This window comes from Equus asinus, chromosome 1 (genome assembly GCF_041296235.1).
Source record: "Equus asinus isolate D_3611 breed Donkey chromosome 1, EquAss-T2T_v2, whole genome shotgun sequence".
Lineage (NCBI taxonomy): Eukaryota > Metazoa > Chordata > Mammalia > Perissodactyla > Equidae > Equus > Equus asinus.
The window spans coordinates 105,095,807-105,115,490 of NC_091790.1; the positions used below are offsets into that span (position 1 = coordinate 105,095,807).

At 39.5% G+C, this 19,684-nt stretch overlaps 1 protein-coding gene and 1 pseudogene across 2 annotated transcripts in view; one reads left to right on the forward strand and one right to left on the reverse strand.

The window, feature by feature from the left end:
- Positions 1–19,684, reverse strand: part of RALA (RAS like proto-oncogene A) — a 72,593-nt gene that overhangs the window by 22,043 nt on the left and 30,866 nt on the right. Inside the window, exon 2 of one of the 2 annotated variants that reach the window (XM_044770718.2) lies at positions 15,520–15,600. The exons of the other annotated variant lie outside the window; for it this stretch is intronic. The gene's annotated coding sequence lies outside the window, so the exon portion shown is untranslated. The remainder of the gene's footprint in view (positions 1–15,519; positions 15,601–19,684) is intronic. 2 annotated transcript variants of the gene reach the window in all.
- LOC106841051 (cell division control protein 42 homolog) lies at positions 15,570–18,124 on the forward strand (annotated as a pseudogene).

Here is a 19,684-nt window from a genome sequence, read left to right on the forward strand (position 1 = left end):
CAAGACGGAGGCTGCTAGCGATCTTGGGAAGACATCTCACCAGAGAGGTAGGAACCACAGCCTGGATGGGTGGGTCAAGGAGAACACAGGAGGTACAGAAAAGGACTTTTACTCTGAAGTCCAGTGGAGAAATGGGGCCACAGATAGACAAGGCTTTTTGTTTGGTTGCTTTTTAGTTATTATGAAGGGGTGTTTATACAATAATCGTCTAACAGCAGAAATTAACGATAAAGAGAGGGCGCCTCCAGGAGTAGAGCAGAGGAGTTGAGAGCAGGGCACACAGGAGTGAGGACATCTCTTTCTTCGTAATAGGACGTAAGGTAACGCAAAGAACAGGGGTACAGGTGCAGGCTGCAGACAGATGGGCTATTGCTTATTTAACTGAATCTCTATTTCCTCAATGAAGTACCATCACTCAGCAATTCAGTGAGGGAGCTGGAATTCAGAAGCAAGCCTGTCTAGATAGATCAACGGGACAGAATATACAGAACATACGGGAACATAGAGAACAGAAACAGATCCAAATACATACTATAGTTTAGTGTGTAATAAAGGTGGCATTTTAAATGGGGGGCCATGGAGGGTAATTTAATAAATGCTATTGGGACAACTGGCCATCTGGGAAAAAATTAAGTTGGCTCCATTCTCCTCACACCAATATAAATTTTAAGTGGGTCAAACATTTAAATGATAAAATGAAATCATGAAAGCACTAGGAAAAAAAAACTCACAAAAAATTGTTTTATAATTTTAGAATAAAAAAAGGCATAAAGTATTAAATAAAATTGAAGCCATAAAATAACTCTGATAAATTTTACTGCTCAAAACACTTTCTACAGGACACAATCACCTATAAGCAAAGTAAAAAGATAAAGACAAAACTGAGGAAAATATTTGCAATTCATGTCAAAGATAAGAGATAATTTCTCTCTATAAAAAGTTACTATAAACAAGATCAACAACCATAAGAAAATGGGCAAAAAATATGAATAGTCACAGAAAAGGAAATATAAATAGTTCTAATATGCTCAACCTTGCTGATAAGAGAAATACAAAAAATATTATATTGGGACACCACTGTGGTACCCATCAGATTGATAACACTATGTTTGCGATGGTCAGCAAACTACAGCCCCTGGTCTGCTTTATGTGTGGCCTGTGAGCTAAGAATGGTCTTCGGTCTCTTAAGGGTTGCAAACAAAACCAAGAAGCATATGCACCAGAGAACCCCGGGCCGCCGAAGCAGAATGTGCGCACTTAACAACTGTGCCACCTGGCCGGCCCCTAAATTGTTTATTTCTTGTACTCACTTGGCAAAATGTGAAATTAACTACCTTCTTGGCACTTTCTACAAACTAGGATTTGGAGGAATGAATCTGACCTTTAATTAAAATATAACTTCTCCATGTGTGTGCACAAATTCATGTTTTCCCCCGTCAAGTAATGTGATAGGGATCCTTGAATTTCAAATTGTTTGGTTTATTTGGTTCCTTCATTATTTTCTAACTTTTATGGTTCAATTTTTTAAAGTGATGTCCTACAATAATACTACAGAATCGATCTGGTTATGGGTGGGCTTCAAGTTTTCAACCTTACTGTTTTTCTCTGCTTCATCCAGAGACTAGACACCTACACCATGCTGGCAATGTTCATTTAAATTAGGAACCACCTGATTTTTTTCTCCCTCCCTTCCTCTTCTTTCTCTCCCACCTTCAAAAAGCACATTGAGTGCCTACCTTGTTATGAAAGGCCCTGTTCTAGGTGCTGCGGACACGGCGCTGAACTCCAGAGGCCTAGGTCCCTGCCCTCATGTTTAGTTAATGGGTACCCATACTGTATTAGTTTCACGTTGCCTCTGTAAGAAATTATCACAAATTTATAGTGGCTTAAAACACCACAAATTTATCATCTTCTAGTTCTGGTTGCCAGAAGTCCAAAATGAGCCTTAAGGGGCTAAAATCAAGGTGTCGGCAGGGTGGGTTCCCTCTGGAGGCTCTGGGGGAGAATCTGTGCCTTGCCTCTTCCACTCTACAGACTGGCTTTCCTTGGCCTCTGGCTGCATCCTTACAATCTGTGCTTCTGCAGTCTATTGCTTTCTCTGCTGTAGTCAAAGCTCCCTCTATCAGGAAAAAAAAAAAAAAAAAAAAAGATAGGGGCAGGCTCCGTGGCCGAGTGGTTAAGTTGGCGTGCTCCGCTGTGGCGGCCCAGGGTTCAGATCCTGGGCGTGGACATGGCACTGCTCGTCAGGCCACGTTCAGGCGGTGTCCCATGCGCCACAACTAGAAGGACCTGTAACTAAGATACACAACTATTTACTGGGGGGTTTGGGGACATAAAGCAGGAAAAAAAAAAAAAAAAAGCTCCCTCTACCTCTCTCTTATGAGGACACTTGTGATTATATTCAAGGCCCACCAGGATAGTCCAGAATAATCTTCCCAACTCAAGATACTTAACTTTGCCGCACCTGCAAAGTCCCTTTCCACAGAAGGCAACAGTCACAGATTCTGGGGATCAGGACAAGAGGATCTGGTCAGAGACATCTCGTTCAGAGTACCACACACGGGAAGTGGGTAAAGGCACTTCAGAACACAAATCTCCAATCCAAATTCTAAATAAGCTCTCCATTTCAAACTTTAATAAGTTTTCTAACAATCAATCTAGTTCTCAATACCCAATAAGGAATACTTTACTAAGTAAGATTTCAAACACTCCTTGCCCACCAAAATAAAAAAAACAATGATTTTTATATTTCCAGTGTTCATTTTCTCTTTTTAGATTTTCACAATAAAGATGCTTATTATTAGGCTTTAGTCTAACAAAAATATTAGCTGGTAAAAGTCCTTGCTGAGAGATTCTTGTTAATAAAGAGATCAAAGGAAGTATTTCCCTCCTCACTAATCTGAAGAGTGCGTTAGAGTCTTACCATTACTAAAGCTGAGTTCCTATCCAGTCAGCACAAACCATTACTCATCACAAGTAGGCAGAGGCCAAATCAGTGACTCCCTCGCAAAATGCAAGTATTTCACACAAACAACTCACACATGACACTCCCTGTGCACTTAAGAACATGTGCTCAATGCAAAAACCCAGGAATTCAGGATAAAATGAACAATTTTAGAAGAGTTAGAAGATACTCAACCAAGCAAACAAGATATACAATTTTATTTTGAAAGGGATTTAAAACCATTTAGGTTTATTACCAGGCACAGATAATATCACTGGTGTATTTTTCCAACTATTTAAAGAACAGATATTATCAATACTATTTCATGTTCTAGAGCATAGACAAAGCTTCCTAATTCTTTTTAGAGAGCTGGTCTAACATTGATGCAAAGTCCCAAGAAAGAGACTAAAGGAAAGGTAGACGGACTGACCTATTGTGTGAATATGGTGTAAAAATTCTAAATAGAAAATATTACCAGATAGAATCCAGCACCGTAAAAGAATAAACCAGAATGACCAGGTGGAATTCAACCAGATATGCAAGAATAGCTTTATATTTTAGGACGTAAATATAATTCCATATTAACAGATGAGAAAAATCATATGATTATCTCTACAGGACCTGGAACGATATTTGATAAAATTTGAAGTTCACTGCTTACACAAACCCTTAATAAAGTAGAAATTTACTGGTGTTCCCTTTATACAGAAACTGGCTATCTTAAAGCCAAAACCATAAAAATATCATCATGCTTAAGGATAAAATAAAAGCATTTCCATTAATGTCAGGAATAAGATAAGAATGCCCACTATCATCACTCTTACATGTTCTGGAAGTAGTATCTGAGGACATGAGAAAGAGAGATAAGAAGGCAAATGATCATTATTAACTGATAATATGACTGCATACTTCGGCCAAAGGAATCAACTGAAAAATTGCCATAAACAAGAGATTTCAAAGGTAAATTGTTATATGATCAATGTATTAGATAAAAAATAAATTTCTTTTTAAAACAATCAGTTGGAATATACAATGGAAGAAAAGACACAATTTACAACAGCACTCACAAAGACCACACAACTAAGAATAAAATTAATACAAACTGTATAAAATATACATGAAGACAATTTAATAACGATACTCAGGTAACATAAAGGGTGACTTGAATAAATGAAGACAGATCTTGTTCTTGGGACGATAAGATTGTATACTGGTAAAGGCACAAAACCCTAATAATAAAAAGATTATAAATTTTTAATATATAAAATTTCTTTATGATAAAAAAAAATGCCATGGAGTTAAAAGACAAAGGACCTGACTTAGGGGTCATCTGATCTCTCTCTCCGAGTTTTATTTACCCTTAAATTTGTGAAATAATTTCTGGTGCTGAAAATTGGCTTTAACCTTTTCTTTAAAGGTAGGCGGATTTATATACAATAAAATCCTCCTTTTAATGAGTTTTGATAAATGTACACAGTCATGTAAGCACATAATCAAGATACAGAACGATTTCCATCGCCCCTCAAGGTTTCCTCTTGCCCCTCTGTGGTCAGCCTCTTTCCACCACTCCACTCCCTCGAAGCCACCGAGCTGATTTTAATTCCTATTGTTTTGCCTTTTCCAGAATGTTATCTAAATGGATCATAATGTATGCAGCCTTCTGTGCCTGGTTTCTTTCACTTAACTAAGCCTTTTGAGATACATCCATGCATGCACCTTTTTTACTGTTAGATAGTATTCCATCTAACAGTATCCTGAATAAATATCCTGAATAAAACAGGATACGTAAAATGGCTAATACACATAGTAAGAATGGTCATGCAAACATTTCAGGCATCTTTCTAGAAGTCCCTACCTCTATATGTAGCATATATTCAGCCCCCAGTCAGAGTAAAACTATTAGCAGCGGCACAAAGGCATAAAGTCCTCTCCCAAGCGAACCTGGGGTAATGGTGAGAGAGTTTCTCTTATTGATGTATTTATGAACTTGATATTGTCTACGAAAGCTTTGATAATTTAAAAAATGCAACCAGAAAAAATAGTTGAATTAACCATGCCTTAGTGATCCAAGCTAAAATGAATAGGGCATTTGGTTAACTGAGTACGACTTAGATCAAACCACCTATTAGAAGAAATATTGACAAAAAGTTTAACAGGAAACAGTCATTAGCAAACGAAATATTTTAAAAGAATCTAAGTATAGTCTCTCGTTTACACGGAGACATCTGTTAAATCCCACTTTTCAATATATGTTTTGTTATTAAATTAGCTCTTTCTATGCACAGTGGCTTCTCTGAGCTTTGGACTTGCTTTTTGGATTTCCTTTGTTTCCTTTTCCTATGCCCATATATTTGAGTCAACATATATTTACTGAGAGTCAGATACTGTGCTAGGCATTGGGAGGGGGTGGTGGGTGGGAACACAGATGAGCAAGCCAGAGTCCCTGATTTCAAGGATCTTCCAGTCAAGTACAGAGATGTGGGGCGAGAGGGTTATTAACTTGTAATACTCAAGTTTGTCTTCCACATCCATTTCCACTTAAGTCACACCTGCTTTTCTATGCTGTTGACTTCACAGCTGCAATTTTTAACGGCTATCTGCTATTTCTTCCTGTAGATGTAGAGCAGTTTACTTACCAAATACTACAACACATTACAGCTATTTAGAATTATTCACTATTATAATGGATGACCATCTATTTCTACATTTAAAATGCTTTTCATGAGGTAGGTTCTGAGAAATGGAAATGAATGAAAGGATTGTTTAAGGTTCATTAGGCATATTGTCCAAGTGATTTTCAAAAGTGCCACACAGCTATTTGCAGCATTCCTCTTAGCAATGGGTATTCTTTCAAAAAATCTGCTAATTATATACTGGGGGAAAAGATCTCATTATTTCTAATTACATCTTTATTACATGAAGAGGGTGAACATTTTTCCCATGTATTAATTTATTTTGTGAATTAATTCATAGCCTTTATTAATCTGGCAATAGTATCTTGTATTACATTTTACATAATTGCATGTCACCATGGCAAGGCTTCCTTTCCTCTTACATCCCCCATCCACTGTAGCAGGTTTGCCCTGTTGCTGGGTGGCCCTGCCTCCCCTAACAGATCAGGAGAGGCAGCAGACTCTCTGGTCATTGGCATTTTCACGGACATGCTTCACGTCAGGGTTCAAGGCCAAAAAATAGGTTGACAGGTTGGATCTTTCTCCAAATATCAAAACAAGGAGAGTTTACCCTGGGTCACCCTTTCATTAGAACTCCTGGTCCTCCTTAGGCTGAGAGTTTAAAAAGAAAATTCTTTTGAAAGTAGATTTCTAAAACTAGCATGGGAACCAAGGCTGGTGCAAACTCTGTATGGGGTGGGTGTTGGTGAGGATTTTAGGCTGCAGATGAGAAGGAGGCTCCCAGGAGTGGAATTTGCTTGCCCTTTGATGAGAGACATTTGCATTTGAGAAGGAAGTCTCCATCTGTGGGGGTTGTTTCTCTCTGCACCAGGAAGAAGGGGGGATGGCCTTATCTCTGGAAACTCTTAAGGGGGAAGGCAAGAACTTAAGTTGTTTACTGTCCGGCAACCTCATGTAACTGACCCCCCAACATCTTCCTTTGTCTTTAGCAGAAGATAATATTTAAGGTGGTGGCTTCTGCCATTTACTTAATCTGGTTTGATTCTTATCTAAAGTTATAGGACTACCCAATAACCAGACCCTACCGGCACTGATACCATTTTAACAACTCTTTTTACATATTCTTTCCTTTGTCTTGTAAAGAGATAACTCACATACCTATGCCTTAAATTTAGCCTTACTCTCCACCCATGTGCGCAGCAGCAGCAGCGGCAGCGGCAGCACCAGCTCTGCCTGCCCATGGGTCCTGTCCCATGCTATTCCACACTATTCTCTAAATAAAAGAGCACTATTGCCAGAGCTTGAGAGTCCAAGAAATCTTTCTTTCGACTTCTCGGCTCACCAACCCCGCATCAGGTGTGTGGGTGGGCTTCCAGTTAGCTCTTAATAAATCTTCCTTTAATTAGTACCACGTCCTATTACCTCTTCTGCTCTCTGTTCCTACGGACTCGAGCCTGAAGTGTCTTCAGCACTCTGGGAGGGAAGAACACACTCTACTTACAGCTTCCCTCAGGGGTATGCTGGGTTCGTGCTTCCTCCACCCTAATTCATCCATCAACGCCATCTGTTTTCTGTCTTCTGGAACCTGGAAAGCCTCTGCTTTGCTGATGGTCACTCCATCTGTTCCCACTCCTAGTGCTGTTATGGATTTACAATTTCTGTCTGTAAATTTTTTTTTGTCTGTCATTTTACAGGGAGTTGGGGCTACAGAGGAGTAGGACACGTGAATTTAGTCTATTGGCTTTCACTGTAAATAAGTTTAAATTCTGAGCTGACTTGATTTGGAATCCCCAAATGTTTCAAATTTAGAAACTATGAAAATCTTAGTTAAAGACATCTAATTAATACTAGTCTGAGTTTTTTAAAGAATACAATTATTCAGTATCAGTTTTAAGAATAAATCAGTTTTCTGATATGGGTGACCAAAGAATCATAAAGAAAAAAACTATTAGGCAATATCTGGCATAAAAAGGAGACGGCAGGGCACAAAGGGGAGAGAGGAGACAGGAGAGCCAGTGGTGTTCACCGCTACAGAGAAGGGTTGAAATGTTTTTTTTTAATGTTTTCTTTACAGCACTGGGACAGGTAAGGTAAAATTAAAAATTTATAAGGCCAGATATTGATCAGTCATAGCCCTGCAAATTAAGTGCTGAAAATATTTTTACAAACCAGGAATTTAAAGCTAAAAATTAACTCTACAGCAAGAAAGGAAAATTCCTTTTGCCAACTAACAGCTCTTTTACAGACCACCTGCTGGGTGTCTACTTAGTGGAACTGTGGTTGAATAGACAATTCTTTTTAAGGAAATACAGGAAGCTGCTCAGAAAACAGAAAAAAAGAAAATATAAACTAGTAACCTCTGAAATTCTGACTTGCTATGCATGGTATCACGCATCCATCCAGTCAGGTTAACCTCTTGTTATGTACTATAAGATGCTTACTGTCTAGTATGTGACAAATAGAAATGGCAAGCAATGGGATATACTGGAGTATATGAGGAAGCCATTTGGTGTAAACCTAATTCGGCCTGACTTTGTTTTTCCAAAAGGGCCTGACATGGCCATCTAGGATGCACTGTATATCTGCTTTAACCATTTAGGATGGCAAGAACAAATGGCCTTAAGATAAAGGCGCAACTTCCCCCAGACAGCGGCATTTCCTTAAGGATAAGAATCTTTCCTCAGGCTAGGAACTGATTGCTGTGCTCACCTGTGACCACCCAGCTCAAGACAACAGACCTGCCACCCTGCTGTGTCCACCAAGACAGCAGACCTACCTGCTGTGTCCATCAATCACTGTGCCAACAGAGCAGTCTCGAGACTATCGTAAAAGGGACATTTCAATCATATATGAAACATCCTCTTTGGGGGTATATAACCACTCTGTACACCCCACTTCTTTGGTGCCCTTTCTTCCTTCGGGAAGAAAGGCCCTGGGCCATGGTCCTCACATTTTAGCTCAGAATAAACTCTCCCAAATTTTCATTTATAGATTGCTTATGGATTATTTTAGTCAACATAGGACATAGCAAATGTACAGGAAATATTGCTTTTGTTTTTTTCCTTGGTGAGGAAGATTAGCCCTGAGTCAACATCTATTGTCAATCTTCTTCTTTTTGCTTGAGTAAGACTGTCCCTGAGCTAACATCTATGCCAATCTTCCTCTATTTTGTATGTGGGACGCTGCCTCAGGATGGCTTGATTAGCAGTGCACAGGTCCACGCCCAGGATCTCACCCCTGAACCCTGGGCCACTGAAGCAGAGTGCACGAACTTTACTATGCCACTGGGCTGACCCTGGAAATACCAGTTTTTAATTAAAAACTTCTTCTGACACAATAAATGTAGGATCTGAACTTACGTTTAATGACAACTTGAGTATTATTAATGAAATTCTCCACTGCAAATTTGTTCGTCAGACTCATTTCCAAGGGCTATCTTGAATGCCGTTGATTACTCTTAATTTATCGTCAATGTTAATCACGCCCCTCCCTACACACACACGCACACATGTGCGTACAGGACTTGAGCTCCTTCTTCCCTCCACAATTTTCATGATTATAAAAGTAACGTGTGCTCATCATATATAACTCGGAGAGTAAACGGCAGATGGGAAAAGTGACCTGTGTGGTCCTATCAGCCAGTGTGAATATTTTTGAATTTCTGTATTCTTCCAGAACTGTCTTATACAAAGCATTCAACCAATCATATGGCTCAAGAAGCTGGAAGAGGAATTCCAAGGAAAGCAAAAAAAAAGCAGGTGATTATGAAAATCATAATACTTGGAGATAGGACAATAATATTGGAGGAAAATAAATATTATTTTCATTTAGTGTCTCATTCAGTATTTACTGTATGTCAGACATTTTCTCAACTAGTACTTGATAATCTCATGAAACTCTCAAAAGACATTTTAACTATTATCCACATTTTACAGGTAAGGAAATTGAGCCATACACAGCTTTTAAAAAATGCTCCACAATAAAATGGGCATAGAAGGAAAGTACCTTAACATGATAAAGGCCATATATGACAAACCCACAGCCAACGTTATACTCAACGGGGAAAAACTGAAAGCAATCCCTCTGAGAACAGGAACAAGACAACGGTGCCCACTCTCGCCACTCTTATTCAACACAGTACTGGAGGTTTTGGCCAGAAAAATTAAGCAAGAAAAAGAAATAAAAGGAATCCAAATAGGCAATGAAGAAGTGAACCTTTGGCTGTTTGCAGATGACATGATTTTATACACAGAGAACCCTAAAAAATCCATCAGAAAGCTACTAGAAATAATCAACAATTACAGCAAAGTTGCAGGGTACAAAATCAACTTACAAAAATCAGCTGCATTTCTATACTCTAACAGACAGAGAACTCAGGAACACAATCCCATCCACAATCACAACAAAAACAATAAAATATCTTGGAATAAATTTAACCAAGGAAGTCAAAGACCTAAACAATGAAGACTATAAGATTTTCCTGAAAGAAACTGATGATGACGTAAAGAGAAAGACATTCTATGCACATGGATTGGAAGAATAACATAGTCAAAATGTCCATACCACCTAAAGCAATCTACAGATTCAATGCAATCCCAGTCAGAATCCCAATGACATTCTTCATGGAAATAGAACAAAGAATCCTAAAATTCATATGGGGCAACAAAAGAGCCCGAATTGAGCAATCTTGAGAAAAAAGAACAAAGCTGGAGGCATCACAATCTCTGACTTCAAAATATACTATACAAAGCCATAGAAATCAAAACAGCACGGTACTGGTACAAAAACAGGCACAGAGATCAATGGAACAGAATTGAAAGCCCAGAAATAAAACCACACAACTACAGAAAGCTAATCTTCGACAAAGGAGCCGAGAACATACAATGGAGAAAAGAAAGTCTCTTCAACAAATGGTGTTGGGAAAACTGAACAGTCACATGCAAAAGAATGAAAGTAGACCATTCTCTTGTGCCATTCACAAAAATAAACTCAAAATGGACCAAAGACTTAAAGGTTAAGACCTGAAACCATAAGATTTCTAGAAGAAAATACAGGTAGTACACTCTTTGACATCAGTCTTAAAAGGATCTTTTCCAAGACCATGTCTTCTCGGACAAGGGAAACAATAGAAAGAATAAACAAGTGGGACTTCATCAGACTAAGGAGCTTCTACAAGGCAATGGAAAACAGGATTGAAATGAAAAGACAATCCACCAACTGGGAAAAAATATTTGCAAATCATATATCTGACAAAGGGTTACTCTCCATAATGTATAAAGAACTCATACAACTCAACGACAAAAAATCAAACAACCTGATCAAAAAATGGTCAGGGGATATGAACAGACATTTCTCCAAAGACATACAAACGGCCAATACGCATATGAAAAGATGCTCAACATTACTGATCATCAGGGAAATGCAAATCAAAACTACACTAAGATATCACCTTACACCTGTTAGAATGGCTATAATAACCAAGACAAAAAATAACAAATGTTGCGGAAGTTGTGGAGAAAAAGGAACCCTCATACACTGCTGGTGGGAATGCAAACTGGTGCAGCCACTATGGACAACAGTATGGAGATTTCTCAAAAAATTAAAAATAGAAATACCACATGACCCAGCCATCCCACTACTGGGTATCTATCCAAAGAACGTGAAATCAGCAATTCAAAGAGACTTATGCACCCATGTGTTATTGCAGCATTATTCACAATAGCCAAGACATGGAAGCAACCTAAGTGTCCACTGACTGATGACTGATAAAGAAGATGTGGTATATATACAATGGAATACTACTCAGCCATAAAAAAATGACAAAATCGTCCCACTCACAACGCACGGATAGACCTAGAGGGTATTATGTTAAGCGAAATAAGCCAGATAGAAGAAGACAAACTCTGTATTATTCCACTCATTATGTGGAAGATAAACAAACACATGGACAAAGATAGCAGGTTAGTGGTTACCAAGGGGAAGAGGGGGGAGGGTGGGCAGAAAGGGTGAAGGGATGCACCTATAAGATGACTGACAGGGGCCGGTCCCGCGGCCGAGTGGTTGAGTTTGCATGCTCCACTTCAGCGGCCCAGGGTTTCACCGGTTCGAATCCTGGGCGCGGACATGGCACCGCTTGTCAGGCCATGCTGAGGCGTCATCCCACATGCCACAACTAGAAGGACCCACAACTATGAATATACAACCATGTACCGGGGGGCTTTGGGGAGAAAAAGAAAAAATAAAATCTTAAAAAAACAAACGACTGAAATAATAATGTACAACTGAAATTTCACAATGTTGTAAACTATCATAACTTCAATAAAACATAATAAAAAAATAAAAATAAATAAATAAAAATTTAACAAAAATGCCCCAAATCACTGTTGGTGTGGAGCCAGGATTAAAAAAAAAATCCAGATCCCAAGTGGTTACCACCTAAACTTTACTACCACTATGAGAGAAACTGGTAAGAATGATCTTTCTACAAGGCTTGAGGCCCAGACAGTTTTAGAGGCAATTTCTTATAAACATAAAAAGATAATTCTCATGGGTAGCACAGAAAAGCTACCCAAATCACTTCATTTGGGTAATAAAGTCAGTGGTACCAAAATAGCAATAGTCATAGCAAAAAAGAAAAGCCGTATTACAATTTCATTTATTAAAACAGAAATTTCATAAAATACAATAATAGCTTAATGTTAAGAAAGCTATAATATAATATAATCACATAAATCAGCCCAATGAGAAAAGCCACATATTTGACACAAGAGAAAAGAAAAAAGGCATTGGATGAAATTCAGTATTCCTTCCTGATAAAAATTTTTCTGCATTAAACACCAAAAGCTGCCCATTGTTAGTGCGTATATGTATTTCTAAAGAAATGCTTCACATATTTGAGTCACTTTTGTACGGGAGACACACTAAACTCTCTATTTTAAAAAAAGTATATATGACACTAAAGCAAGCACATTTCATTCTGAAGGAATGCAAATTAGAGAACGTGATAATGAGAGTCAGGAAAAAAGTTCAGAAAACTCTTTTCTGAGTTTTAATGTTCTTCTCTACAGTTGCCAACGAACCAAGAGAAAACTTCGCTCATAATTGTGTGCTTATCTAGAGCCCAGTTACCCAGAGATTTAAAAACATTGGTTAATAATAAGAGCACAACACACAAATTAGCCCCAGTGAAGGGAGACAGCCACTGTTCAAAGAAACTCCCTCCACTTTCCCTTGGCTACATTGAAATTATGACTCATGAAGGCAAACTGCACTGTGAGCCATGGCGAACTAATAGTGAACCGTGGCCTGCTTAGTACTGTTCACTCTCTTTTTCACGAAAAGGCAAAGGTGTATTCGAAAAGCGCAAAATCCTAAGTTTAAGTTATGTGAGAGAGAACGTGAAATTACAAAATAGGGAAAAGAAAGACTCGGAAATTCCTTGAAAATAATGAAAACATCTTGTAGAACCTAGATTTTCCTTTCCAACATTGGCTACTGATAAATCTTAGTTTGAGATTTGATCACATCTTAAAGTTGAAAATGACAGTAATTTGTGGAGTCACAAAACTAAAGTTTCAGTTCATGACCAGACAGCTGACTATTTAAAAAACATACAGGGGGAGGGGCTGGCCCCGTGGCCGAGTGGTTAAGTTCGCGCGCTCCGCAGCAGGCGACCCAGTGTTTCGTTGGTTCGAGTCCTGGGCGCGGACATGGCACTGCTCATCAGACCACGCTGAGGCAGCGTCCCACATGCCACAACTAGAAGAACCCACAACGAAGAATACACAACTACGTGCCGGGGGGCTTTGGGGAGAAAAAGGAAAAAATAAAATCTTTAAAAAAAAAAAAAAAAAAAACATACAGGGGGGCCAGCCCGGTGGCGCAGCGGTTAGGTGCGCATGTTCGGCTTTGGCGGCCCGGGGTTCACCAGTTCGGATCCTGGGTGTGGACATGGTACCGCTTGTCCAGCCATGCTGTGGTAGTTGTCCCACATATAAAGTAGAGGAAGATGGGCACGGATGTTAGCTCAGGGCCAGTCTTCCTCGGCAAAAAGAGGAGGATTGGCAGCAGATGTTGGCTCACGGCTAATCTTCATCAAAAAAAAAAAAAATACAGGTCTAAAAGAACTTTTACATTAAAAGAAAAATACCCTGAAGGGCAGATTCTTTCACAGGTGTTTTTTTTAAGAGTTTATTTTTCCTTTCTCTCCCAAAGCCCTCTAGTACATAGTTGTATATTTTTAATTGTGGGTCCTTCTACTTGTGGCATGTGGGACGCTGCCTCAGCATGGCCCGATGAGTGGTGCCATGTCCGCACCCAGGATTTGAACTGGTGAAACTTAACCACTCAGCCACGGGGCCGGCCCCTCTCAGGTGTTTTTAAGCAGGAGTATGAATTAGAACCACCTGGGGAGCTTTTTCAAAGTGCATTTACCGAGGACTCATGCATGAAGATCCTGATTCACTGGTCTAGGACGGGGACAGTGTATATATCTTTTATAAAAAGCTGCCTAGATAATTCTAATTTGCATTCTGGTTAAGAGCCATCACTCCATACATCTCTAAGGTTGAACCATATGGAATTGCCAACATGAGTTTTTTTTACATATAAGAACAGCAATTTCATATGATTCATCTAATAAAAAGCAGCCAAAGATTAAAAACTGCTAACATTTACCAAACATACTACTTTGTACCAGGCACTAAGTTCTTTACACTCATTGTTAAAAGTCTGATAACATTAGGCAAGAGGTGGGCAAAGGTATACCTAGACTTTCTATGGGGAGATAAGAGGATCAGAGAGGCAGCTGAGAAAGAGGACCTGGGTCAGGGCCGATACCACGGGCAGATCATTGCGATGTTTGGGATAAAGACCACTGGGGTCACAGACGGATTGACGGTGGCAGAAGAACAGACCGCAGAACGTTAATTTAAAACAAATCCCACACTTAGCAACTGTCTATGTGCTCAAGGAAGGGACAACCCTCCTCAGTCATTTTCAACATGTGTAACAGCAAGAACATGGCCTAGAATGCATGTCCTATACTCTAAGGGAGAGAAAGGAGGAGGAGGATGTGTGTGATGAGGAGCGGGGAGCAATCAAGAGAGTGCTCTAAGGGGCCTCCTGGGCACAGCCATGGCTCCTCAGGAATGGTGGGGAATCAGAGGCTGGGCAGCAGGGCCACGTACAAGTCAACCTCCAATCTGTTCCAACCGTATCACTAAAAGTCAATCATACATTTAAAATTAAAACATTAAACATGGTCAGCTAAATTCAAACTAGTGGTCAGAAGCAAAGTGTAGCACCTCATTACCATTTAAGGCCTACAGGCTTCAACTAATGTAGAGGACAATCTGATGATCAAAGAGGTAACACTGGGAAGGTCCAGGCCTCACGGAAAGCGAGATTTTTCCTGGGGACCGCACCCAATACAATATCCTTCAGTATACTAGTCTATTTCTTCCAGTTTTACATGTGATATGATTTTAACAAGTTACTTTCATTTTTACCTAGACGTTTCACTGCAAGATGTTTTTTCAGCAAATATAATGCAACTGAAGAATCACAGAAAGAAGTCTTAAAACAGTCTAATCCTCTCATTTTTTCATATAAGCAAATAAGAGCCTGAGAATAGTTAAGTCACTTGCAAGAAATTCCAGATAAAGTTGTGGTAGAGTTAAAACTGGATCTGACCCAGGATGCTATGATCCAGCGGATTCTATGTATCTGTGCCAGTGTGGTTAGATCAGATGTGAAATCACTGTGTATTCACAAGTGACTTTTTGAAGCCAATATTCCTTATCCTTCTTTTGCTCTATCCCCAAACCCAGGGTTCAGTTCAAGGGACGGGCTGAGTACGTTTGTTTTCCTCAGTAACTGGTACCCACTTACAGGCTTCTACATTCACCAATCCATCATACTGGAGGACTGAGTTTAACTAACCTCCTGAGGGACTGGCCTCAACGTAATCCACCAGTTTCATGTTATGCGCCATGTTCGGTCTCAGTTACACAGTGCCAGGTGCTGTATGAAGACAGAGACTTGTTACAATAGACTCTTTGTAACAACAAAACATTCTGGTTGCCAGATAATTGGCTGCCGCTCATAAACCACCTCTTTTCCTTTCTGGGTTCTTGCTGTCATCAAGCATCAGCAGTGCCTTCACAGAGAATCATAACTAATCCCAATTTAGTGAACCTTGACTACGGGTTTGAAAGGAAGAAAAAATATCAAAGCTCTTACAAGCTATTTTACAAGATTTCATATTGAGAAACAGCAAGCATGAATAGATGAGGCCTGCATTTAATTCCAGAAGGCTAAATTCTTAGGCCTAAATAAAGCTGTCATTCTCATAAACCCAAGAAACAGTTAGAAGCAAGTAAATTCAGGTAGGTCTCAATTTTGAATTGCTGGTTTTATTTCAGCTGACAAGATGCAACTATAATGTACAAAGCACGTGAACAAATTTAAGATAGCAGAATAGGGCTTTTGACTCTGCCACCCCAAAAACTATACATTAACTAAAATACTGAAGGGTCTGATAGAAAGCCCCTTATTATTGCCTGCCCTTTTACGTAAGTGCAACCTATCACCATAAAAAGTGAAATCACTTTGACATGGCTTACAGAAAATTCTTCAAAGACGCTGTATTGCTCTTAGGTTAAAATCTAAATTCCTTAATACTGTCTCCCTATGTTATCTGCCCCTGCTCATTTCCTTTTTCACTCTTCTCCCTTTAAACCTTATATCCTTGATCCCTATAACCTTGATCCAGACGCATTTTTCAACTTCCACTAATGAAATATTGGTAGACAATTTAGGGAAGTTTGGGTTAAATGATTACAAGTAGATCTGCAGGTAGCTGAACAATGATACCAAGGAAGGTTAAGAGGCCGTGTAGGAACTGGCAGGCCAGAACGACCTGAATAAAGAAACAGAAGGTACACTTGAAGTGAGTTACTATGATCACATTTTCCGAATGCTACGTTCAGATCCACACACCATTTTTTAATAGGAATAATAAATGGAGTTACAGTATGAAGAAAAGATTAATGAGTGGGAAAAGAAAAAAGTTTCTGGCTATCAAAAGTTCACTGAGTTATTCTATGTAATTTTTTAGAATTTAATTTGTAACAGCTTTATTGAGATATGAAATATAATAAACTGCATATATTTATAAGTTTGCCCCATTGTAATCCCCCCCCTTCCACACACTGATCTGCTTTCTGTAACTATAGATCAGTTTGCATTTTCCAGAGTTTCTAAAATTATGCACTATGTACTCTGACTTCTTTTGCTCAGCATAATTCTGAGATGCATCCAGCTTGCTGCTTGTATCAATAGCTCATTTCTTTTTATTGCTGCACGGTATTCCATGGCATGGATATACAATTCATTTACCCATTCACTTCCTGATGGACATGTAGGTTGTTTACAGTTTTTGACACCTGTTGACAAAGGTGCAAAAGGCAATGCAGTAAAGAAAGGAGAGTATTTTCAACAATGATACTGGAACAATTAGATATCCACTTGCAAAAAAATGAACTTGATTCATATCTTGCACCATGGACAAAAATTAAGTCAAAATGGACCATTCCTAAATGTAAAACCTAAAACAACAAAACTTCTAGGAGAAAGCAGAGGGTCAGGCAATGATTTCTTAGACATAATACCAAAAGCATAATCCATAAAAGAACAAATTGATATATTGGACTACATCAAAATTAAAATTTTCTGTTCTTTAAAAGACAGTTAAGAAAATGAAAGGAGAGAAATGCCCCGGTGGAGGAGCTGAGGTCAACATCGAACCTGAAATATTTAAGGTGGATACAAAACTGTCTCAGTAACACAGACAAGTAATAATGTTGCTGTGGGAGATGGTGCTGTTGGTAAACCTGCCTCCTGATATCCTACACAACAAATTTCCACGCAAAGACGTACCGACTGTCTTCAACAACTATGCAGTCATAGTTATGATCGGTGGAGAGCCAGACTCTTGGGCTTCTTGATACTGCAGGGCAAGAAGATTATGACCACTGAGTTTTCCAAAGACAGAAGTATTTCCACTGTTTGTCAGTGTTCAGTCTGTCCTCATTCAAAAACACGAAAGAAAAGCAGCCACCAGAGATAACTCACCACTGTGCCAAGATGCCTTTCTCGCTTGTGGGACCCAAATTGGTCCCAAAGATGACTCCTCTACTACTGAGAAACTTGCCAAGAATGAAGAGAAGCCACCAGACTGCCTGGAGGCTGTCGAGCATGTGGAGTGCTCTGCACTCACAGAGGGACTAAAACGTGTGTCTGATGAAGCGGTATCGGCTGCTCTGCGGCCTCCAGAGCGGAGGAGGAGCACAGGTGTGCGCCCGGTGGACGTCTCTCCAGAGCCCTTTCTGCACGGCTGGTGTCGGCATCAGACTACAAGCAATGTCTAAATCAAACTAAAGATTAAAAATTAAAATTTGTTTTTGCAATAAAGTAGCACCCCCCTTATCCACAGGGAATACTTTGCAAGACCCCCAGTGGATGCCTGCAACTGTGGATAGTACCAAACCCTCTATATACTATGGTTTTTCCTATACAAACACACCCAAGATCGTTTAATTTATAAACTAGGCACACTAAGAGATTAACAACAATAACTAATAATAAAATAGAACAATTATAAAATATACTGTAAAAAAAGTTACCATACATCTTAGCAACCTCAGCATATGATGTTTTTCTTTCCTTATTAAGTAGAGAACTTGCACCTTTTCACTTAAAGGAAGCACTTTACGGTTTCTCTCTGGCATATCCGAATTGTCAGCATCACAACTCCTGGCTTTGGGGCCATTATTAAGTAAAATAAAGGGCTACTTGAACACAAGCACTGCGATACCACGACGGTTGATCTGATAACCAAGACGGCTACTAAAGGACTAACAACGGGCAGGTGGCTCCACATTTCGTCACGCTACTCAGAATGGTGCGCAATTTAAAACTTATGAATTGTTTATTTCCAGAATTTTCCATTTAACAGTTTCAGACCGTGGTTGGCAATGGGTAACGAAACGGTGGAAAGCGAAACCACAAGTAAGTGGGGACTACTGCAATGACAAACGCCCTGCACCTACCACTCGCACTCGTGTGAGACAAGGTCCACAGGTACGGGCCCCCTTCCCTCTCCCAATACGAGTTAATTTTGAGTAACTGTGTTTGTCAGAAAAGTGATTAGTACTAGCTTTTGTTCCATTTCAAGAAATTTTTTCTGTTTGTTTAAAAGCAAAGCATGCTTGTGACGACTGTAACAGATTAATTCAGATTGCTGAAGCTCTTCCACGCTCATGAGTAATCTGAGACATCTTAGTGGGTTTTTGTTTCTTTTGGGGGGGGTTGTTTTTATTTAGTCTTTGTAACAGTTCATTAGCCAGGAGACAGTCCTTAAGAGGAAGAGGACAGACTGATTCCATATTCCACTTCCTAGATGGAGTTTAGAAAACAGGTTCCTAGCCGGTGCTCTTCAAGGAGTACAGTAAATGCCTCATCTAGCATCGCAATCCTTTTGAAGGCTGCCTTTTCTCTGCACCATTGAGTAGGTCCGTTATTTGATGAAAGTGGGTGGAACCTGACTTGTCCCTCCTCCATTCTAGGGTGCACTCTATATGTGACTGTGACTTTCAAGGAAATTTGTTTGCCATTTGCTGACTTTTTTAAAGTTTAAATTTCTAACTTCTTTCACTCCTGAATGAAAAAAAGAATTGCACCTTGTGAAATACATCAAATGGATTGAGTTAATAATAAAAAACAAATTCCCTGTCAAAAGGAAAATGAAAGGATAAGCCACAGACTGGGACAAAATTTTTGGAATTTAAAACTAAAATTACTGAGAAAAAGAGAAAGAAAGTCAGATTTTGGCTCACCGGCAGGATCTTTCTGTTATTATAGTAAAAAATGGAATGGACTATCTGTAAGCTCCCATCAAAGAATTCAAACAGGGGGCTGGCACGGTGGCGTAGTGGTTAAGTTCCCACTTTCTGCTTCGGTGGCCCCGGGTTCACCAGTTTGGATCCCGGGTGCAGACATGGCACTGCTTGGAAGCCATGCTGTGGCAGGCGTCCCACATATAAAG